The 25024-nt window shown below is 36.5% G+C and overlaps 1 long non-coding RNA gene across 3 annotated transcripts in view; it reads left to right on the top strand.

Annotated features, from left to right (window-relative positions):
* Positions 1-25024, top strand: part of LOC144040728 (uncharacterized) — a 37814-nt gene that overhangs the window by 1263 nt on the left and 11527 nt on the right. For 2 of the 3 annotated variants that reach the window (XR_013289818.1, XR_013289816.1), the window contains exon 2: positions 363-426. This is a non-coding gene — a long non-coding RNA (uncharacterized LOC144040728). Of the gene's footprint in view, positions 1-362; positions 427-738; positions 876-25024 lie in introns of those variants that run through there. The other variant, XR_013289817.1, reaches the window with a different exon arrangement.

The raw sequence follows: 25024 nt of genomic DNA, 5'->3' as shown, positions 1-25024 counted from the left end.
ATGAAGCTCATACTAACTTTTGTAACTAACTAGAGGGAACAGTGATGCTCAACACATCAGTGGAACATTCAACCCAGGACTTATTTCTCATACACTATTACATTGGCGACCATTTTGGATTCACGTTAGTGGTCAATTTTTCAACTGAGATTCACTCACATGGCCAAGATGAGAACAATAAAGAGACTGTGTAAAACAGAACCTGTTCAAGAATTTTAATTTAGGTGAATAAAGTGTTAATGCTATAACAGTTTGGTTGGTTGCTGTCATAGGTATAAGGATGTAATTATGTGTAAATATGGTTGTAAAAGTAGTTTTCTTTGAACCAAAAATATGTTTAAACTTTTGGACTATTCTGTCAGGTCAACGTTGTGAGGTGGAAGGAAGGTGGACCCAGAAGGAGGGGAACAGAGCGACAAGGCAGAGGTATGAAGTCTAAAATGTTTAATTAGATCAAAACGGTAGTAATGACAAAATCAAAACTGTGTTTTGGTACGTACCGGAACACAGGCAGAACTTGTGATTCGAATCGCGTTCTTAAATCTGTCTCAGAATCAGGTTGTTACGTGACAGTTGCCTTTCGTGTTCCATTACGCCTTTAAACGTCACATTGTTTCAGCAAGTGAACATCATGTTATACCCTTTCTAAAATTGAATAAAATCCCACCATTGCACTATATTAAAATATAAAATAAATCCAACCTAAATATACTTTGTATGTGAAATTGCCCTTTCTGCAGATTCATCTCCCTACATCATAAAATGTCAACAGTTTTGCACGCGGCGGTTGGTTCAGTGGTAATGTAGCCGCACAATGGACTGATGATAGTCCGTTGCAGGTTCAATTCCTGGTCCAGATGGCATGTTTTGTGCAGGTCAGTCTTTATTCCTTTCTAATACTTTCTGTCAAAGCCAAAACAACAACAAAACAAAACAAAGAACAAACTGTCTTTGAAATGTAGCCTACAAGTTTTTGATTAAATGTGATGGTATAGTACTGTGGGTTTCATCAAAGCATTTAAGTCATGTTGAGAAATGATCTGTTTCAAAGGAAAAATGAAAAACAAACCAAGCAACAAAAAGCTAATTGTATACTTATTTTGATGGTGTGGGGATTATTCAGTTTTTTGTTTCCCATGATATTATCTCTCTCTCTTAAGGCGTCCATTACAATTACAGTTTATGCCAATTGCCAGTTGTGTAAATTAGGTATTAGGTAATAGTTAATTCCCTTACTGGGGAGCTGGCAACACTGCTCTACTGTTTGAATGTAATATTTTACAATTGGCCACCAGATGTCGCTGTACGGAGAGGTTTCGAATGTTCCAAAAGATCCGATTATTTTTGTGAATCAATTGTTCCAAATAATTTGATCGTTTCAATGTTCCATTTCTGCCATCCCTACAAAACGGGGAGGAGAACCAGGAGCAGAGTCAGAATAAGAAAACAACGTCCATGATCAAACGCAAACAGGGCAAGATGTTGGCAAGACGCGGTGACACAGCAAGACATGGCAACGGGGTTCATAAGACAATGGACCGACAAGGACTGACAGGAAGCAGGAGGCTAAATACACAAACACTGATTGACATAACAAGACACACGGGCAAGACACAAGTGGCTGAGGGCACTGATTGGTTGACAGACGAGGAAGGGCAGGCAGACACAGGTGGACATGACAATGCTTGAAGAGACAAGGGAAACACAAGGAAAACAGAACCCAAACACAGATCATGACTAAAATGACTTGAGGAATAAATCAAACAAAAATCTAACTAAACCCAACCCAAGCCATGACTTATTCATTGAACATAATGGAACATTGCATGCAAATAAATTGTTTTCATATTTTTGCTCTTGGATTAACTGCTTGTTTCGGAGGTTGAACAATTCGGACTTTGAACACATTGCAGGAACAAATTATGTTCAAACTCCGAGGTACCACTGTACTTGGCATCTCTGCCTATTGCATAGGCCTTGTTTTCATTTTTGCTTTTTAACTCTTTGACTGCCAGACGTTTTCAGAAACGGGATGTCGCCAGTGCCAGCCGATTTAAGCATTTTGACTGATCTTTCAAGGTCCACAGAAAATGTTGTGTTTGGACTATGGAAACACACATACTACCAAATGAAAGATTGTACTCTCATCTTTCATCAGAAAAAAAGTTTGTTTCTACCTTATTCCTTTCTTCAGTAATCAACAATAGAAAATGGTTACTTTCACCGAAATTCTCTCTTTTGAAACAAAAAACGGAGAAAAACAGCTTTTTGTGAAACAATGTTATTTCATGCACTCTAGTGAATTGTACACTTCTTTTTGTCCATGAATGATGCCACAAACACCTAAATAGTGCTTTACCTCTGTAAAACGCTTTCACCAACAATGAAAAAGTGTTTTTAGATCGCAAAATACGTTTATTTCCATTCAACAGTGTAACAATTTAACAAAACAATTTCGCAAACTATTTACAAATGTGTGCAACTGTGGTCCTACTTACAATTATGCGGATGTTTCAAATACAGTTTTTCTTTTTGTAACGCTCTCCTGCGTGCAAGGAGACGCCAGGACTTGCACAACAGTTTACTTTCACTTTCGCATTTGTCCGTTTCGCGTGCTAACGTTACACTTTCTTGACGGCCTTTTTTTCTGGGGAATAAATAGCAAGTAGCAGACTGTACACACTCCTCCGATGAATATGCATTGGACTCGGGGCACTCTCCGTCGTCCGATTGAACGTCCGCCTGTGCGTGCTCGATTGCGCTCCGCGTTTATGACGCCGTCATAGCTGCCGCGTCAGCGGTTCCAATTTCGCCGTCAAGCTCGGATTCACCTTCATCATCATCGATGATGTTCATCGTCGTCATCAATGTGCACTTTTAGCGTTGGTCGATGCCTTTAGTCTTGTAAGTGTTGAGCTGCTTGCAAACGGAGCGCCATTCTCCATGTGCTCCTCCTCAGCCACCTAGCTCTACCCCCCACGTCTCCTACTGCCGCGTCAATGCTTTCCAACCACGGAGTCATCATCATCATCGATGATGATCATCGTCGTCATCAATGTGCTCTTTATCGTTGGTCGATGCTTTTCGAATTTGAAAAAAACGGCTCGGGCGTGAGCTGCCGCAGCCGGTCGCCATTTTTCCTTTGTCTAACATTCACGTCTCCTGCTCGACGCTCTAGCTCCGCCTCTACTGACGCCCACCTGATCTTGTCAAAAGAGAGTCAGCGCTGCCCTCTAGGGGCCAAAAATAGTCATTAGGCTCACGAGACCTGCTTGAAACTTTCAGGACAGCTCCGCAAGCCTTGCCAGCACCAGTTTCAAAAATAAAATAAAAAAAATGGGAGGACGTCTTTTAACGTCTTTGGCGCTCCTCCGTAGGTTTTTGCAGAACGTCATTTAACGTCTTTGGCAGTAAAAGAGTTAATGTGATTATTTACAAGAAATAGCCTGAAATCAATTCACTCTGTAAAATTATTTGATAAAAAAAATAAAAAATATTTACCAAAGAAAAATTGAACAATTATACAAATGAGGTAAATGGGAGGAAAAAAGGACAAAAAGGCTCATCAACTCATTGGCATTGTGACTGGTTGGTCACCTGTGAACAGATAGATAGTGATTTCATAGAAGGACAATCACTTTTTTCAGTCAATTTGACTGCTTTGACCTTCTTTTCTTCCCTCCCACATTCCTTCGTTTCTTTATTCTCCTTCTCCATGTGCTCCCTTTTCTTTTTTATCTGCTGCTTTCGTTCTTTCTGTTCTTGGGACTCACAGCTTTTCTCGCTGTGTTTTCTCTTCTTTTACACTCTGCAGTATCTCGTCTATATCGCTCATGTCATTGCTTTTGAGTGACATCTGTTAAAATGAAAGAGAGACACCATCTGTTAATTAATCAATTCTCAGGCATCCATTTTGTATTCATTGTTAGGGTCATAGTTGAGCTGGAGCCTGTCCCCGCTGGCATTGGGTAAGAGAAGAGGTAAACAAAAAAAAAAAGAAAAAAAGTCTACACGCCCCTTTTTAAATGCCGTGTTTTTGTGATATAAAAAATATGACATCAGAAAGAAAATTCAACCTGTCGCTGAAACTAACATTTAATCTGTTGACCAGTGTGTAATTAATGTAACAAGCATTTTATTGCAAAAGTGGGAACAGCATTATCATGATTGTAAAAGTATTTAGAGTATGTATTACTGAAAAATTAAGTTGTGTATTAACAAACAGCTAGTAAATGATTCAACACAAGATGCAGCAGCGACCATCAAGATTCTGCTTATTTTCCACCATCCTGCCATTGTCATCCGACTGATACTTCGCCGCCAGTGCTGCTCACGACCCGGACATCGCTCTCGCCCTAGTCATGGTGGGTCTCCTCAACTCCAAAACCATCAAGTTGTATCTCTCACCGTCGTGGCTGAATCACTGCCATTTGCCGCCCGGACTGTTGGCTAACGATTTGACCAAACACTGCTGACTGTCAACTTTGGTCTGCTCAACATTCGGCATGAGTAAAAAACATCTCAACCCGGGACTCCTCATTCGCCGTAAAACGCATTTTCTCTGTTCAAGCGAAATTTGGAAACAACCAAATGACTTTTCTCCACTGGAAGAAACAACTTCTTCTCCCAATGTTTACATCTGCAATCGGTGAGTCGTCTTCTTCGTGTATTTTTATGACGGTTAGCAAAATATGTTTATGTGCCTTACAGTCAACTACTGGAATGGAGTGCATTGAGTAGCCTCTGCCAACTAACCAGCGTTTGACCAGCATTTATTTAATAAAATGATAAACATTTCACATTAATCGTAATCGTAATTTATTTGCACTTTTCTATAAACAAAATGTAAAATGGTTGGTTGTATAAATGTTTTTGTAATTAAATGTGCTGTAAAAATGTATTCCTAAATAATTGGGAGTCATTTAAAAATAGTCATAGTTACTGCCAGATATATATTAATTTAGGTACTTGTGTTTAATGGACATTTAATCAATAACGTGTAATTTAATAAAACAAAATAACTGTTGTTGTATTTTTTCAGTCGTCCACCAGATGCTGCTGTTTCGCAACAAATGAACCCTAACGTGCTTCACTGCTTCTCATTTTTAGGTCAGGAATTATTTGTTAATTTACACGTTGGCATGCTGAGTAGTTTTATTGATGTTATAGGTAGAAACTAAGAAAATTCTGCAGCTGATTTATTGAAGATGAGCTACTCTTAAGTCTATTCTCCAGGTTTTCATACTATCAAATGCAATGGATTATCCATTAATTTCAAACACACAATTTGTTTTCTTTTTCAGCCAAGTATGCCAAGATGATGGGCAAAAGTCATAATAGGTGTCTGATCAAAGAACATTTCCAAGGATGACGTCTACTTTTCTGCCTTTTGGTGAGTCTTCAAATCTTTCTGTATCTTTTACACCCTGCTGATGATGAAAATCCTGCCATTCCACATTTTTTTTTCATTTATTTATTGAATTTTGTTATTTTTGCTGTGGCATAGGGAGAGTCTGACATAGACTGGCATGTCGATCAACCAATAGGCGAATGGTTCAAAACAAAACACTTAGTACCGCCCTCTCATTTAAATAACATTTCCTTATGCATTTCATGCTGACATTGTCTACAGCATGAAATAAATATGAGAGCAAAGTGGTTTTATTAATTAATTGATATTTGATTCTATTTATATATTTATTTTGTACTTATTTCCACATTTATTTTTATATTTGTGTTAGCTTGTTTTTATTTTTGTATTTATTTTTACTTTTATTTATCTGTGTATATATAAATATATTTGTTTATATTTCTATTTGGGGGCGGCACGGTGACTGACTAGTTAGCACGTTCGCCTCCCAGTGCAGAGGACGTGAGATCGAGTCTGGGCTTCGGCCTTCCTGGGTGGAGTTTGCATGTTCTCCCCGTGCTTGCGTGAGGTTTCCTCCGGTTTCCTCCCACATTCCAAAGACATGCATGGCAGGTTAATCGAACACTCCAAATTGTCTATAGGTGTGATTGTGAGTGTGGATGGTTGTTTGTCTCTGTGTGCCCTGCGATTGGCTGGCAACCAGTTCAGGGTGTACCCCGTCTACTGCCCGAAGCCAGCTGGGATAGGCTCCGGCACCCCCCGCGACCCTTTGAGGACAAGCGGTTAAGAAAGTTTATTTTTATTTAATTTATTTATCTTAATATTTTTGCTGTTCATATTTCTATTTGTATTATTATTTTTGTGTATTTAATTTTTGAATTATATTTTCTATATCCATTTTTATTTTCAATTTTATTTTTTATTTAGGCAATTTTGTTCCTCCATAAACAAGAACATAATACGTGTATTACTAATAAATAATATCACTAATCATTTATCAGTGTTTGTAGTTTATAACTGCAATTACAAAAACAAACAAAAAAGACAACGGACCACAATATATGTATGTATGTCAGATTTAATTTTGACTGCTGATTTGTGAAATATCATATGACCAAATAACTAAACAAAAAAACAAACAAACAATGCATCTCTTGGTTGTGAACATCCGATATCATAATGTCTTTCAGATCAGATCTGTGATGGCTATATCCAACTTACTGCCATTCATGACACCTGCTTTTCACAGCACACACCTTTGTCAAGAAATGTCACTCTGCCCTGGAGGTGCGAGGCCCTGCGAGGCGAAGTAAAGGTACCACTTTGTTATAAGACTTGTTCACGGTCTGGATTCATCCATCCATCCATTTTTGTAACCGCTTATTAAGTCACTCACTAATTGTTAGAAAGTTCTAAGACAACCAAACATTTAAACTCGGTGATTACTGTAGTTCCACAGAGAGAGATTGAGGCATTTATTTACTTCACTGACAAACATTTACTTGGTTGTTTAACTTCAGACTGGATCCAACTATTTGTGTACAAGAAATTAAAAAGTCACACTTCAATAAAATATGGCAGTTCTGACATAAACTAGTTAATCATTGTCCCAAATAAATTCATAACTGGATCGCCCTCTTCCAAAACAAGGCTAGTATGCTCTTAAAAAAATACTAATTGAAATGTATTTTACGCCGCTAATTTGAACAATTTTCCCTCAACCACACATTTATCATATGTTTTCTCCTCATCATCTTCAAGCAATCCTTTTGGTGCGTCAGCTCACCAGTTGCCATGAAGCATCTGGAGATGCCGTATTCAGTTTTTCATGCCGCAGAACACTTCCTCGTCCACTATCAGGACTCAGAGGGTCAAGTATTGATGACATTTGTGTAGATGGAGCAGCAGAAGCAGTTTTTCCTCATCAGCTTAGCAGTTTATGTGACAACCTGCAAAGTCAACAAGTACTTCAGAAAAGGTTACTGAACATTTACTACTTGACATCAATTGAATTGACCTTTCTTTATTAAATCACATATGTCCGCATTCTGAGCAGACCAATAGAATTTAGTGTTGGAGTGAGCAGTCACGTAAAGCAGTTCTGTAGGTAATATATCCCTTTTTTAGTGTGTTTCATGCTCACTTTGAAAAAACTGTTTATTCTCCAATGTTACCGCTAGGTCCAAACAACACATTTTTTATCAACTTTTTATCTGTATTTCATCAATTTGAATCCAATTTAGTAAGATTATTTATTCTTTGTATCTTTTTACATTCAAGACTATATTTTATGAAAGAAAGGAAATACTAAAAAAAACACACACTCACATACACAAAGCCTTATTTAAAGCATCTTCCTCTGCATTATTTTTTAAAAGATAATTGCTCCCTTGTGAAAGATCAGACAGGCCTCTTATTGGAATCAAACAAGAAATGCTTTTTGGAATATTAGCTTGTAAGTCCTAGGTGATATAGTAGTGTTGATACAGTAGAGTTACATTATTATCTATTGTACATGATCTGTTCATGTACACACATTTTTCAAGTTGAAATCACCATTATTCATAGTTTAATGGCAAATTTAACCACTTAATATTGACATCCGTCAAACTCAGTTCATTTGCTCAAAACATTTTGTTCCTAAACCAACTTTGTCCGCACTTACTTAAGTTATATCTTCATGTTTGTTTCCTCATTAAACAATCAATATTTTTAACTACTTCAGCGTGAACCATAAATGTCCTAATTGAATTTGATATTAAGTTTACTTTTGAGTGATCTTTTGACCAAACTCATGTTCTGATACTGAACAAGTGCTTAAGGTGATTATGAAATTGCTTTGTTTGACACACTGCAAAATGATACAGAACACACTCACATTGTCTTATCTGTATGCTTGCAATGAGGCATTCGGTTTCTCCATGTGGTCAGACTTTCACAGAACGACAAATGACTTTTTGTGATGAGTGTAAATCCTCATGCATGTCCTCCTCTGCTGTTGTCAGATCAACCTTGTGAATTGCAACACGCGCCGCGTCTCATCAGATAATTTTAGCTACCACTTAGAGGGCAACATTCATCAACGTCATGGGCTTTTTGCCAGTCGTGCATTTCTTTCTTCGTATGCCCTATGCCCGAATACACATTCCTGTGTATCCATCAGCACCCTGTGTGGCCTTTGCCACCTCAGCAGTGCACAATATGCTCTGTCAAGGTTCTTCAGTCATTGCGAAGAGGCAGCTATCTACCAAGTACACCAGTGGTGTCCAAACATTTTCCTCCAAGGGATCAAATCAATGGATACAAGGGCCATTTTGATTTTTTTTTCCAAGCACACCAAAATCACAGTCAATCAATAAATTGCATTTATATATTATTATTTATTATTATTAGATATTTTTAAATCTGCTACCTGAAACACTTTCTATGTGGCAATTATTATTATTATTTTTTAAAGCAGTTACATGGGAATCTTTCATCATATTTTCACAATTTGGACCTTGACACAAGTGGAAGAAACCATTTTGCCTTGTAAAAAGTAATGATCTTTATTCACCACCAGTGTTAAGACTAGAAATTATGTTACTTGTTTAATTGTAAATAGTTCATTTGCATATTTAGAAAAGCTCTACAGTATATAAAACAAATGTATTAGTAGCAAATGTCGCAGGCCGCTTAAAATTGAGTGGCAGGTCACAAATGACCCCCGGGCCATAGTTTGGATACCACCAAACCCACAAGCAAACCAAACGCTGGTTAGGAAAGTCCCATTTTGCAGGAACAACACAAAAGAAAACAATTATGATACACATTTTACATGTTAGCCATTGTTTGCCTGGGCTGATGTTTCTCCCCATAGGTTAAAAAAATGGTACAACACTGGTGTTGTTTTCCTTTTTAAAGGTCTATGCACTTGTAAAAGTGCAATTTTCTCTTTGCTCAATTAGTAAATAGTTACACTACACATTACTGGGAGAAAGCAATATTACCTTTAGTTACTAGTTTCTTTAGTTAACTTTCCCGACACTGGTTATAAGTCACATTAATGGTGCAACATAAAAAAAAAAGTATCTTTGTCTTATTTTTTTATATTACAAAAACCTGGCATTTGAACAGAGGTGTGTAGACTTTTTATAACCTCTGTAAATAGGGAGCTTCCTCCTTGACATTATGATCACTCAATGTAAATCCTGAATACTGCACACATTTTTGCGATAACTCGAGAGCTGCCTTTGAGTTGACAAATCACATTTGTCCCCATGAAACCAGAGCGACAAAGTTTGTTGTTTTTCCACTCCCACTCATCAACTCAGTGTTTGTCCTTTACGATGGAAGCCTTCCGTACGGCACAACAAAATGTCAGCCTGCATCTCTGTGTACACACGGGTCGTTTGAAACCAATTTCAGATGTGTCAGAGGAAGTGATGCTGCACGCCTCTTGTGACAGTTTGAGTGGAGCGGCCTCATCTCAAAATCACCTTTGCTGAGGAGAGACTCGTTCCTATTTGAAATGCTATTTCACAACCTACTGAGCAGACATGCATTATTATTATTATTGTCATTAGTAACAGGTTAGGAACGCATTTGGCTACGTTTCCCTCAAGGGAATAGAGCTAAAGCAGAATGAGTGTAGCCCTTCCCTATATTTCAAAGAATAATGCATCACACTAATAATGCACACAATGATTTACATTCTAAGTTGTGTATCAGCTGGAATCAAAATTAAAATGTTCATCTGACTTGACGAACACAAACGTTTCAACCTACAGGAAAAAAAATAAGGAATCGGCCTCTTGTCTAACTAGATCTTTGGTACCACTTTTTTTTTCAGACTGAGACAGTACGATACTCAACCCTTGAATAGTCATCGATACTGATAACAAATACAGATACCACTAGTACACTTAAATCCCCCCCCCCAAAAAAAACCCCAATAACAAATCATTTAAAAGAAAGATTTATATATCCCGCTGTAGCATTTTTCCTTCATATTGCATGCAATTAATGGCAATCTTCTAGTTTTCCAATTTATAGTTCCCAATTCTTAATCATAATCTTACAGTGTACATGTACAAGTTTACTGATTAGTATTTTCAAAATTTGAGTACAAAAAAAAATCGTAATAATCAATTTATAGATTCGTATCAGGATTAATCGGTATGAAATCGAATCGTGATCACCAGGTACTAGGCAATTCACACCCCTACTAACGAGACAACGAGAGACACCTGGATATGACACACATGGCTGAGGGAGCTGATTGGATGACACGAAGGACCAGGATGACAAGCACAAGTGGACAAGATAAAACTTGATGAGCGATTGACAAAAGGAGACACAAGGAAACATGCCAACTAAAACACAACCAAAACAAAACAAAACAAAACACAGATCATGAAATCCAGTGGCCAACTGACATCAAACTTTTGTATGCTTGTTTTGTGATACTTTTCCAGACTTTCACCATAGCCCGTTTAAGTTGTGTTTTTTTCCTTTTTAGCAAGTAAAATTCATGTTCTGTAGCAGGGGTGGGCAAACTCGGTCCTTGAGGGAATCCCTGCTCCAACACAAGCTGATTTCAATCAACAGGATCGTTATTAGGCTAATGCAGAGCTTGCTGATGAGCCGATCGTATATCAGCTGTGTTGGAGAAGGGAAACCTGCAGGACTCCGGCCATCGAGGACCGAGTTTGCCCACTCCTGTAATCTATAGTGTTTATTGCTAGAGCATCGGTCTGCAACCTGTGGCTCTTTTTAGTCCCTCTCCTGTGGCTCCCTGTGGATCTCCAAAAAAAAATAAAAAATATAGAAACTAATATACAGCCTATTTTTTGTACATATTTTTTAAAAATAAAATATAATAAAATATTCTTCAAATGAATTACTGATTAAATAAAAAAAGAATAATTAACTCTTTGACTGCCAAGCGTTTTCAGAAAAGGGATGCTGTGAGTGCCAGCTGATTTAAGCATTTTGACTGATCTTTCAAGGTCCACAGAAAATTTTGTGTTTGGACTATGGAAACACACGTACTACCAAATCAGAAAAAAAAGTTTGTTTCTACCTTATTCCGTTTTTCAGTAATCAACAATAGAAAATGGTTAGTTTCACCCAAATGCTCTGTTTTGTACAAAAATACGGAGAAATCAAGCTTTTTGTGAAACGATATTATTTCATGCACTCTAGTGAATTTGACACCTTTTTTTTCCCATGAATGATGCCACAAACTCCTGAACAGTGCTTTACTTCTGTAAAACCCTACCACCAACAATGAAAAAGTGTTTTTTGATAGCAAAATACGTTTATTTACATTCAACAGCTTTACGACGTGATCATAGCTGCCGCGTCAACGCTTCCAACTTCGGCGTCAACCTCGGAGTCACCATCAATGTGCTCTTTAGCATTGGTTGATGCTTTTCGTCTTTGAAAAAAATGCTCAAGCGTGAGCTGCTTGCAACCGGTCGCCATTTTCGCTTCCTCAGCCATTCTCCCCTCAACACTCTAGCTCCGCCTCACGTCTTCTACTGATGCCTACCCGATCTTGTCCAAAGAGAGTCATCGCTGCCATCTAGTGCCCAAAAACAGTCATTATACTAACTAGATCTGCTTGATACTTTCAGTACAGCTGGCCAAGGCTTTCCTCCACCCGTTTCCAAAAAAACCCCAAAAAAACATAGTGAACGTCTTTTAACGTCTTTGGCAGCCCTCCTTAGGATTTTGCTAAACATTATTAAACGTTTTTGGCAGTCAAAGAGTTAAATATTCCAAAAAAAGTCAACATTTTTAATTTCTCAGAAAAAGATGAAAATTTTTCAAAAAATACCTACAAATGTCCAAAAAGTGACCATAAAATGTCCAAAAAAGAAAAGTAGAAAATGACTACAAAATGTCCATAAAATTGCCAAAAATGTGAGAATTGAATTTGAAAGGCGTAAAAGAAAGCCTTCAAAAAGTAACCATAAAATGTCCATAAACAAAAGAAATTCCCAAAATAACCATAAAATGTCCACAGTCAGAAAAAATGTAAAAAAAAAAAAAGTCTTAAAAAGGAAGAACAGAGTCAGGAAAATACCATAACAACTTCAAGAAATTGGCAAAAATGTCAGAAATTTGACAAAGTCAGAAAAGTCAGAAAAATGTATGAAAGGTAGAAGAAAAATGAAGTATGGATGCTGCATGATTTACTTTCATGATGCAGCTCTAGTGAGCTTTGGAGCCCTCAGTACATTAAACCAACAATATAACACTGTTTAATTTATCAAAATGTTGAAATGTTTTGCGGCTCCAGACAGAATTTTGGTTATTTATTTGGCCTAAAATGGCTCTTTTGACAGGAGATGTTGCTGAACCCTGGGTTAGAGAGTGACCTGACTAGTCAAAAACTTACACTTGTAAAATGAATGGAACTGTGTCCCATGCTCTTGAAAACCCTCAAAGGTCCAAATAAGTATTTTTTAAAAATATGACTCATATTTAATGACCTTGTTGAGTTCTACCCCTCACATTCTTCTCTCCATTAAAATTAGACTGGTCTATTTCTGGCTTCAAGATCATTCAGATCAACTTTGTAAATGTAATTGGAGCCTGACATCACCTCCAAATCCCAGGTGGAGGGTACGCTATCTGCTCTGAAACTATTCTGCGGACATAAAAGAATAAGGTTTGAAGACGAGCAGAAGGGTAATATATAAAAGGCTGTGGTAATATATGCAGGCCCTCTGCTCTGTTGCATTAAAATCCATTCCTCGGTGCCCATTACAATGTGTCTAGTGAAAGCTTTCACTTGCAGAGTGTTCCCGCAGAGCATATATCACAGAGGAGCTGTGGTCTGATGACAGAAAGCGTCCCGCCCTGCTACCACATCGCACCCCCCCCCCCAATCGGGGCTCAGTCAGTCTATTCCTGAATAATTACCTTGAAGTGATTAAAGAAATCAATGGATTGCAGCCACTCCCAAGGGCACTAAGGTCTTGGATTGTCACACAATGTACCTGCCTGTCCAGCTCACTTTAATACCTTAAGATTCTGATTGTCATACGAGCGTGTCTAACTTACATTTTGATTCAAATACATTTTCTCAACAAAGCTAGATAAAACTTTCACAAACAAAATAAAACCTTACGGAGAACCTCATAACTTCTTTAAACAATGTGTTTCTGGGCATGTATTGTCACGTAAAAGATCAATGTAAAGGCACGGTGTGTAAAATGTAGTGCCATCTAGTGGTGAACTAAAAGTTAATTCATTTTAAAAACCCAGTATTGATTTCAGTTTAAATATTTTAGTCTAGTTTTAGTTTTTAGTTTTAGCTATATTTTGTTGTTGTTAGATAGTATTGTTAGATCTGAAACTATTTCACATAAAATTTTCTCTCATCCTTTTGATGAAAAACAACTTCACACTCAATTACAGTATTTTAACAAGTGGCTACTATGGCTCCATGCAACAAGCTAGTAAATTAGCCAGCATTAGTTAGCGGTCGGATTAACATTATTGTTGGAACGTTACAGCCGTTGGATTATGTTACGTTATAACTATAATTGACTTTTTTTTCAACCTTTCATCGTGAATCCACCTCACTGTGGGTCACATGACAGTGTCACAGACAGATTAGTCGAGACAAGATTTTACAAAATCATATAATTTTCGTCTTATTTTTGTTCATGAACTAAATTGTCCATAGATTTTAGTCCAGTTTTTATTAAGTGAAGTACATTTTCTTCTCGTCTTCATTAGTCGACAAAAATGCATACTGATTTGGTCCTAGTTATTGTTTATTAATGAAGGTTTTAGTCTAGTCCAGTCTAGTTTTAGTCTGGTGAAAAATGTGTGTTGACGAAAATATTTTTGTTTTGTTTTTTTTGGGACAAAATTAACACTTACTATAGGTGGTCGTCACTCGTCACTGAATCCTATAATTTGGGCTGCCGCCGCTTGTCTCCCTCTGCTTTGCTTTCGCTGGCTTTTACTAGCTTCTCCCCTTTGTTGCCCTTGTTAGCCCTTGTTAGCCACTCCGGCTAACTCCTGCTCGCTCGGTAACACATCGTCACTTGCCGTCCCTCGCTCGCTCACCGCAAATAATAATTGGTAGTAGGGTTGCAAAGTGTGTTCTCTTTGAGGCACCATAGTGTCAAAATGCACGCACTTACACTGCATGAAAAGCTGTTTAATAAACATATATTTAAATGCAGTTAAACAAAGTAAAGGGTTGGAGGTTTTTTTTTTCTTTTCTTTTTTTTACACTGATATTTTCTCTTTTATTGTAAATAAATATTAGCTATCAGCCTCCTTGGCTACCTGGCAGGGAGGGCCCATGTGACAGGTAAATGAAAGTCATGTTACTTCCTGTGCTACATTGTGCGTTGGAATGTGGGTTATGTGGTTATTGTTGTTGGGTTGTATGTTGTCTCATGTGTTACATGGGTGCTTGCTTGTTTTACATTGCGTGTATATATATATATATATATATATATATATATATATATATATATATATATATATATATTGTGTCACATATCCACTTTAATAAATAGCCCTTGAATCATATTGTTCCCTGCATGTAAGGAGATACTATTTTTATTAAATAATTGGTGTAACAATTAGTTAAATGAAAAGAAAATAATAAGATTACAACACAGTTATTAACATATTTTTTTGGTTTATTTAACACGTATTTTATCTAAACAATTGGTCATTTTTTCAATCAAATATATAAGAATAATTATATATTTTTTAAACTTAGCTAGTTATTAAAAAACAACTTTTTATTTATTTTCTGAAGTGAAATTGTTATACTTTTATTATTAATTATATGATTAATTTTTTTTATTAAAACAATTGCATTGTATATTAAATAATGGGTTATTTATGTGAAAGCATTCACACATGTTATGTTAATATGTTTTTATTTGTCTTTTTATTTTTCTCCCATTTTTGTCCTCTGTCATCTTCCACATTCGATTTTCCACAGTTTCAATGTCAACTTGCTCAAAAAATTCACGCTAACTGAGATCTCATCTTTCTAATTCAACTTTTCACTTAATTTAACATTTAATATAACATTTTCCCCATTTATTTCCAATGGGACTGTCATGCAATTTGTTCAACTAGCCACTCCCTTACATACATGCATGCATGCATTTCCATCTGTTATTGCTCGGTGGAGCAGTTGGTAAAGTGCATTGTAATGAGGAAACACTAATATCTTTTGTGTGACACCTTGCTCCGTTTATTGCCTGCGTGTGTGCGTGCTCAGTTGACGCAAGAAGGGAGCGATGACTCACGTGATTCACGCAGCTGCTCTGCATTTGAACAGGAAATGTGTAAATTCAGCTATTTTAATTATACAATCATTGAAATTGATGGATTGAGAAAGAAAATCAGTGAAAAACATAAAACTAAAATGGAGCATAATTAATGTATCATTTTTATTTTTTTATTTTGTTCACATGCAGTGGAAAGCAAAGAACAGCAGAGAGCACTGGTGAGGCTTTTCCATTAAATAGCCATCACTTCCAAACTGATTACTATTCCCTGGAATTTTTCAAATTTGTAATCCATCCATCCATCATCTGAACCACTTAATCTCACGAGAGTCTCAGATTTAGCAGTAGGCGGGGGGTACACGCTGACCTGGTTGCCAGCCGATCACAGGGCACACATATTCAGTCATTAAAAATTCCATAGTTCAACTTTCCATGGATTTTTTCCAGAAATTTACTGTTCACGTTTCCACCCCTTCGATTGAAAGTTAAACATTAAAATGCCATCAATTCAGTGAATTCCTTTAAACTTCCATGGAAAGTGTTCAATTTGTAAGGCATAGTTTCCTGAATCCATTTCTGGAAATTTACAGGACATTTACGGTACTGGAAATTTTCCAGTACCGTAAAAAAATTCGAACATCAATCCAGTCTGAAAACTATTGGCCAGAGGATTGTAAGACTACCCAGTGCAGCTAAAGTGTTAATCTGCTAATTACAACATGTTTGAGTCATAAATGGTCAACTAGGCTATTGTAAATATATTTTTGTGTAATTTTCGACATTGAGCAGCTAAACCATTGATTCCCAATTCATTACCTTAACTGCCCATGAGTTCCAATGGAACATGTCCAATTTGCAATAGTGTTCCAAAATTCTGACTTTCAAATATCTAAAGGAATTTCCCGCCAAAAAACAACAAAAAAATGGAAATGCTCTACCCTTTCACTTGATTTTTTTTTTTATACCTTTCCATTCAATATGTGACTAACAATTGTCAATAAATTACCAGGAATTCCCATGAAATTTTTGATTTTGTAATAGTGTCTTAAAATTCCACAGTTCCTTCCTTCCACGGTAACTTCCCATGGAAAGTTACGAAAAACTCCAGAAATTTGCTGGAAGTCTTTCACCAATTTGCTTGAATATGATAGCCTTTCTATTGAATTACTCTGAAGTCTCTCATTTCCCATGATTCCCTGTGGAGCGTGTCCAATTTGAAAAAGGAATACTTTGACAATTCCCCATTTGTAATTTCACATCAACTTCTTGCAAACTTTCAATGTCCCTTGCAGAACTAGATGAATAAAAGTATAAAAGTTGAAATGTACGCTGAAGGAAAATATTGACTAAACTGTCAATTTAGTCGACTAAAATTGCTCTTTATTTTCGTCGACTAAAATTGGATTAAAACTAAAATACTGTACAACCAGATGACTAAATTATGATGAAAATTTTAACTAATTTTAGTCAAAATACTATAACTAAAACTAAATAAAATGTTCTTGTCAAAATTAACACTGGTTGCAGCTCAAGTTTTTTTTTTTTCCCAATTAAAAATGAGTCATTTTCATATAATTTATCCTTTAATTTAGTTCATAAGCATTCAACTATTAGCTTTCAGTATTCCCACGCAATTTCTCAGAAATTGCTCTTAGTCTAGTTTTGTATCAAATTGTATCAAATTTTAGAGATGACTGGTCCAGTCACATCTAGAACCCTGAGCATTTGGGGGGTAACCTGAGATGCCTGGGGACACCAGTTGTAATGTTTGTATGTAATGACTCATTGCTAAACAACGATTGGTTCTTTGTACAGACAGATAAGAGGAAATGTTGAGGCAAACAGAGGTTTTACATGAAACGATTAACAGCAGCTAGAACATGACTCATGGGATTTGTTTGTAAGTTTGATCTTATAAGTCTTAACAAGGGAAGGCAGCCAGTCTGGATCATGAGACCTCATCAAAAATGTACACTGTATTGCCACAAAACTGTAGGCGCACTTAGCAAAATGCACTATTATGAAAATGAAGTTCATGCACAAAGGTACATGTGATATAAAGCAAAGGAGAGGCAGTGCAGCCTGCTGTTTCTGGCAGCACCTCAAGCAGCTGTTCAAGCGTTCCTGCAGCTTTAGCGGGCGTCCTACAGTTGAACCTTTAGTTAATCTCCTCCACAAAGTAAAGTGGAAAAAAAAATCAAAAATAAATATTAAATAAATATATATATATATATATATATATATTTTTTTTTTTTTTTTGATGTTCACTGACTGGAAAGCTATTAGTAACAGACAATAGAATCTCCTTGATTCAAGAGCCTCATGACCCTAATGAGGACATGCAGTATCTAAAATGAATGGGGATATAGATGTGCCTAATAATGTGGCTCATATGGTTGCTGTTAGTAATGTGGACATTCATGGTATGGCACTTTGGGATGACGTGGGATTTTTTTTTTTACCTTTATGTCTAGTCTAGGACAGTAAAAGTGTGTATGTGAAAGAATCATGGCCTTTGTTTTAATACAGTACAATTTCAGTGCCATTATTCTTTAACTTTTATATGCAATTCATTTTAAATGGGAAGTCAAGCCCTAGTCATCTAAACACAGCATTGATTAATACTAGAGATGCACCAAAATGAAAATGGTTGGCCGAAACCGAAAACCGCAAATAAAAAATATTATACAAATATAAAATATTATACAAATATTTTTATAAAATATTAATTTAGCACTGGCTTCTTTCTTCTTTTTTTTTCGAGAGAGAGCTCGAGAACTCAGTATTGTTCATTCGGTAATTTTACCAATTCGACATGTCATCATCATTGCTCTCTCTATCTCTCTTTTTTTTTTTTATACCTATTTTATGTTCACATACTTGTTCAGATAAACAAAGACTATGCTCCAGCATCCAGAGAAACATTGTTCTAGCTCCTTGGTAACTGTTTTCATCGCAAACATGTCAAAATGAACCATTATTTTCTGTAGGTGCCAAAGTTTGATAGTGAAAAGCTAACATTTATTGTTTAACTTACTTGAACGTGGGTCATTTTGAGCCACAACATAACAGGAAGGTTAATGCTGGAGAGTGGTACCAAGTGCCAAGTATTTAAAAAAAAAAAATAGAGAAACACTGATCTGATATAAGTATTGTTTCACCCTAGTAGCCATCTTGCAGTGCTTAAAATGCCAGTCTCCATATTGGGCTTTTCAGATCATACTGTGGCTATTGTGTATAAAAATTTCAATGTTTCCTGGTTGCGTACGGCTGGTAAAAGTTGTAAAAATGACTGTCAGTAAATCCCCGAGGCGTTACAATGTGCAGATGTGCAAAAGAGTTGTGCTATCTCAGGAGGAGGAGATGTGACAGATGTTTAATGCAGCATAGTCCTGATGTCAGGACGCAGATAACAAAACATAAACATTCAGACAAATCTGCCAGTAATATTGGTGGAAAAAAATTCCCTGACGGACTCACCGATAACCTTGAACACCTGAGGGGGCTGCACGGCTTCTTGTAGTCTGACAGGCAAAATCAGCTCTTTGAAACATTAGCAGCATTTCTCCAGCAGCCATTTTCTTCTCCTGGTGTTACAATAAATGATATTGATTGCTGGATCTTTATTTAATAATATGACCTCACTGCCTTGACATGGTTAATAAAGACAGCCGGTTGACACGCCTTGCAACACTGATAAGCAATTACGAGAAAGTCGTTCTCTGTGATGTTTTATTTCTTGGCTAATTGTCTTGTTTGCATGCATCTTAAACTTTTCCTCATGATGCATTTTGACATTCTGTCTAGTGAATCCTTATCGCCAATTCAAAAAGATTAAATTTAATTTTGATGTGGATAGGAAGTTTACATGGGGAGTCAAATGTTTCTATGGAAACCAATTTTAGGCAGAGGCTGGAGATAAACACAACATTCTCAACTGCAGGGACAGTTTTCTACTTATATGTTGCAATTCATACCTTTCTGGACCATGAATTTACACTGGGGAGCAACCACGCCAGTCTTCTGAAATACTAATTGTCATTATTAATAATAATATCCACGTAATATTTGATCACCTTTGTATGATCCGTTTTTATACTTTAATGAATTTAGACTGTTTTATGTGGTTTGGTGTTTCAGTTTTAGTTAGCTTAGTTCAGTAGATAATTGTTTAATGTGAGCAATATTGTAAGATTCTGAGGTAATTGATTACTGTTTTTTTTTTGTTTTTTTTTAATGGGCGGCATCTAGAGGGAGGCGTAGGTTGTATTTGGGGCACGGCGGTTATTAGACAGTTGGCCACTTCTGAGGAGCTATATAGTAAACTAGACAAAGTGCAATTTCTAGAGAAATTGCGTCTAAATGCTGAAAGCTGAATAAAAGCTGACTGCTGATATTTGAATGGATGTGGAATGCTTATGAAGTAAATTGAAAATGACTAATTATTAATTGTAGTTTAATGATAAATGAAAAAAAGTTAGTGGGATTTGAACCATTTCCTCCTGTTTACTGGTCAATGCTCCGCCGCACTACCCACTGAGCCTCAGTGGACTTGCTATCATCATTGAAGTGTTGTGAAATGGTATTGAAGGATGTCTTGATGATGCCAGTGAACATGTCATTGAAAATTAAATTAAATGCATTAAACATAGTGTGTTAAGCAATGACTTCTTCTTAAATGGAAGGTGTGGATTTGAAAGGGCACAAACCACTGACCTAGATTAAAGCCATAGACAGTGCATATTTATAATTGAAATATTTATATTGAAAATTGCATAAAGCTGAAAGCTTGCGTTGAATTTGAGAATTCACACAATGATTATCAGATCATTGTATACATACACAACATTTCTGTAAATCTAAGATTTTAGCCTCATGTTAAAACTTTTGCATGACAACTGCATGTTTTGCATCAAAGTACACTTAAAGTAGCTTCCATGTGCCTCTTGCTGTATTTTTTTTTTATAAATGGATGCAAACCACTGTATCTGACAAGATGCTCATCTTCTCCTCAAGCATGCAGGGTGAGGGAGAATTAATCCTCTCTGATTTCACTGTCACTCACGCAGGCTGACAAGGGGCATCACCGCGTGAAATGACAGACACAGCTCCACGCCAATGAAGCGTCAAGTGAAGATATGATAAACAGGATGATGAAGAAAAACTTGATGAAAGTTGAACAATAATATTTCCAGGGTGGAGAAATGAGAGTGTGAACTGATTAGCGAGATTCACCTGTGAGTCTAGTGATAAGGAAGCAAATATTTACAAACTAGAAGAAACTACTGGAGCATACTTTTTTTTTCTTCTTTTTTTTCTGGAGAGCTCAGTATTGTTCATTCGATTTGACATGTCATCATTGCTCTCCTTTTTTATTTTTTTTTATTTTTTTATTTTTTATTTTTTATTTTATATATATATATATATATATATATATATATATATATATATATATATATTTATTTTTTTGTATGTGGGTGAGTATGTGTATGTGCGTGTGTGTGTGCGTGCGTGCGTGCGAGTGTGTGTGTATTCATTAGTTCACCTAAAACCTATTAAAAAAAATCCCATACTAATAATATAATATAATAATAAATTGCCAAATGCAGAAACATCAATGTAAGTTATCTTGATGTGGTGGCTCTCGTTAACAGGCAGAATTAAGTAACCAGAATAGGTTAAAAAATTCTATATACGTAGACCATGTTTCTATAAATTTTGATATTTGGTTTTTATTTGAGGCAGATATTTTTTCCATTAAAATGTGATTTATGAGGAGGTTAGACCATTGGTCGATATTCAGAGTTTGTTTATTTTTCCAGTTAACAGGAATTGTTTTTTTTTGCGATAGTAAGGGCTACAAGTGTAGATTGAAATTGTTTATGTGGTAAGTCAGTTGTTGTTACTACTGGAGCATACTAATAGATTCTTTCCATAAAGTCTTTTTTTTTTCTCTTGAGGTGATTGATGCCTGGAGAGTGCTTATGAAAAGAAGCCATATACTCGATGTTTTCTTAGATATGCTTGAATTCCAAGGCTGACTGGTATCTTCATTGAGGTGGAATCAACACTAAGTTGTATCCCTTCTCTGTCCACATTATTGGCACAAAACACCTATCTGAAGCATGACGACTTGACTTTCCTTAATGATACCCAATGCAAGAACTGCATCAATGTTTACCTTGCAAAGATAATAATGCTCAGCTGGTCAATGTCAAACTGTTGAACTGTGTTTATTACTTTCAATTCAAGATCACAATCTGGTGGAAAAGCGCTATATAAATGAAGTAGCTTACCGTTTATTCATAGCCTTACAAATTAAGCCTATGAATAAAACCTTCGAATGGTTCAAAATAGAGCTGTGCAATAAATCGAAATTCAATTACAATTTCCATTATTACACTCTAATCGTAAACAAAAATAAAGGGTTCTTAATACTCATTTTGAGTTGTTTAAATTAATATATTTGCACCTTTTTTCTATTTTAAAATGACTAATAAATCTTGTTTGCTCAAAAAGGAACTTACATAATTATAGTGTTTCAAATAATCTTGTCTTAATATTTTTAAATGTTTAAATATTTTCTTGTTTTGTGCCAAAAAAGAATCATTTGAATAATCATCTCAATTATTACCAAAATAATCAGGATGATCATTTTTTCCATAATCGAGCAGCCCTAGTTCAAAATAAAAATGCTACTCACCAGTGCTGTTCATTCAGCTCAGTTTCTAACTTAACTTTATTTCCAATTGGCCAGATTTTATTTGCTGCTTCAAATTCAGTGCATGGAAATGTTTTGCTGAAATTACTGAAAAGTGTGTTGTCCACACTGTGCTGCTAAAAGGTGGTCACTCCTGCAAAATCTCTTCTCCACTTGCCACCACGGTATCACAAGCTTCCTTCATAACTGCTGCAGTGTTTTCCCCCCTCCGTTTCTTCAGCGCTGCCTCTCTCTCTTGGGCGATGACATTATCAACAAATCTACTTCATTCGTTTGCTATTACGTACTGTATAGCCTTTTTGCTCCCGATGAAAACCAATCTAGCTTACTGCTGCCATCCGCCAAAACTGAGCGTTGATTGGGTCTTGATGTCACCTGACATCAGTCCTGTATTTTAATTGGATGATGGGCCCAGTTAATGTGGCTGTCCATTGAGAGCAGTTTTGGACATACGCGAGGAGGTAGAGGTTGAGGAAGAACTAAAATAGGAGGAGAACGTCAAATAAAATTCATGCAACACTTTTTGATAATGTCATCAACCATGCAGAGGGAGGCCTTCCAACAAGACAATTGGTTAAAAAAAAAAGAGAAGAGAATATTGCCTATAATGTTGATGAAATTTGCTGGTCATATCTAACTAGGCCAGGGGTAGGGCAACCCTGGTCCTAGAGAGCCGCAGTCTTGCGTGTTTTAGATGTGTCCCTCCTCCAACACAGATGATTCAAATGATCAACTCATCAGCAAGCTCTGGCGAAGCCTCATAACAATTCTCACCTATGTTGGAGGAGGAAAACATCTAAAACACACAGGACTGCAGCTCTCTGGGAGCAGGGTTGCCTACCCCTGAACTCGGCAATTTATTTAATTTATTCATTTACAGTTTTTGCCCATTGCTTGAACACTATAGACACATGCTTAAACCAAAGTAACATAACTTGAAGTTGTCACAATACCTTATACAAAAAGTGACCATACCTTAAACAAAAGTGCTGCTTTACACTTTGGTTGCAATTCTGTAACACACTTGCTCCTTTTTGTAACATACTTGCTCCTGCACACTAACACTATTTCATACATAAGACACTTAGTTCAAAAAACGAAATTTCGGGGCACCATTGGGAGAACACATCTATTCCAAATATAACACACATTGTTTAATTGAAAATACTTAGACACACACCTGAAAGCACTTACTCACAAAATTGAACGCCAATCAGCCCGCTACAAAAAATACTCTTTTAGAGTACCTGTGTGGTGGGATGGAGCGGTTCTCTATATGTTGTTGTGTGCATTGAGCAAAGCCATCCACAATATGCATTTTTTTGTTACAGAGAATCTTGGACATGGTGCCCAGCCTCATGAATGTATTTACATTGACGAGGCTGGATTCAAACCGCAGCAAAAACTGACGATGGTGACGAAATATAATTGTTCAAAGGGCAATTTTGCATGTCCCGGGGCAGCGTAGGGGAAATATCACATTGTGTACCGCCATAAGTCTTCAAGGGCCACTGCACCATCATGCCAAACTGGGTCCCTTCAATGCACAACACATAATCACATTTTTAGATACACTCCATGATCCAGTGCTACAAGATAGACCAGAGCAGCCCAGGTTTGTTGTTGTCTGGGGTAATGTTAGTTTCCATCGGGCTGCTCTGGTCCAGAACTGGTTCACCAACCATGATCTATATGAGGTTGTGTACTTGCTCCCTTTACTCACCATTTCTAAATCCTATAGATTTATTTTTTTTTATGCTTAGAGATGGCATGTATATGACCACTAACCACATGCCCGCCCGTATGCCTCTTCTGCAGGATCCATAAGCCCACTTGCACACAGTTGTGTTTGACTGTGTTGACAGTAGTGCAGTTTGTTTCAATTTTGCTTTAACTGAATTGACTCCCTTGGAAAAGATAAAGTAATGGTTTTGTATTGAGTATTTCAGCTTTTGATTGTTGTGAAAAAGTGCCCTCTTTGGAAGTGAAAACAAAAGACTGCTGTGTTTTATATAAAGTAGACTAGTGTGGTGCTGCTGATTTGAGAGTGGGTATCATTTTGTCATCAGAATGACATTTTGACAAAGAATTGTTAGGTTTTGATAGCAGAGTTTCAATTTGACATAGATGTGAATGGTTTATTTCCTTGTATTGTCTTATTTGTTGGTGTGTAGAGTTTTTGGCACAGTGAGCCAAATTTTGCAAAACGTGTTCAAGCAATGAGCAAAAACGAATTTATTAATTTTATTAAATTTTAATTATGTATTTATTATAATTTTTATTTATTTCAGTAAATTTAACCTGTACTGGGAGTACTTGCCAAGCATTGCACAGTTTGATGTTGTATTTCTTATCATACTCAGCTTCGGTTACATAAAACTCAACAATAAAAATCAGAATAAAATAGTTTTTCTTGCTACTGTTAAGCGTAGACAAATAAAGATCTGTCGGCAAAAATTACGGCATGAGTTTTTTTCAATTAAAAGCATTTTGTTATTTGACTACCATAACAAGCCAATGTGGGGTTTAGAACCAGCATGTCTGAATGGCAGGATGTCAAGTTAGTTGCCATGGTAACAATACATTTTCCTGAAGCTGATAATCAAAAGCGAGATGGAGGCCCAAAAAGCATACCTGGCTAAGCGTTATATGGTATCTAGCCATTGT

The sequence above is a fragment of the Vanacampus margaritifer genome, chromosome 20 (assembly GCF_051991255.1).
Source record: "Vanacampus margaritifer isolate UIUO_Vmar chromosome 20, RoL_Vmar_1.0, whole genome shotgun sequence".
NCBI lineage: Eukaryota > Metazoa > Chordata > Actinopteri > Syngnathiformes > Syngnathidae > Vanacampus > Vanacampus margaritifer.
Note: the sequence above shows the minus strand (reverse complement) of the source record. Positions and strands in the feature narration are given on the sequence as shown.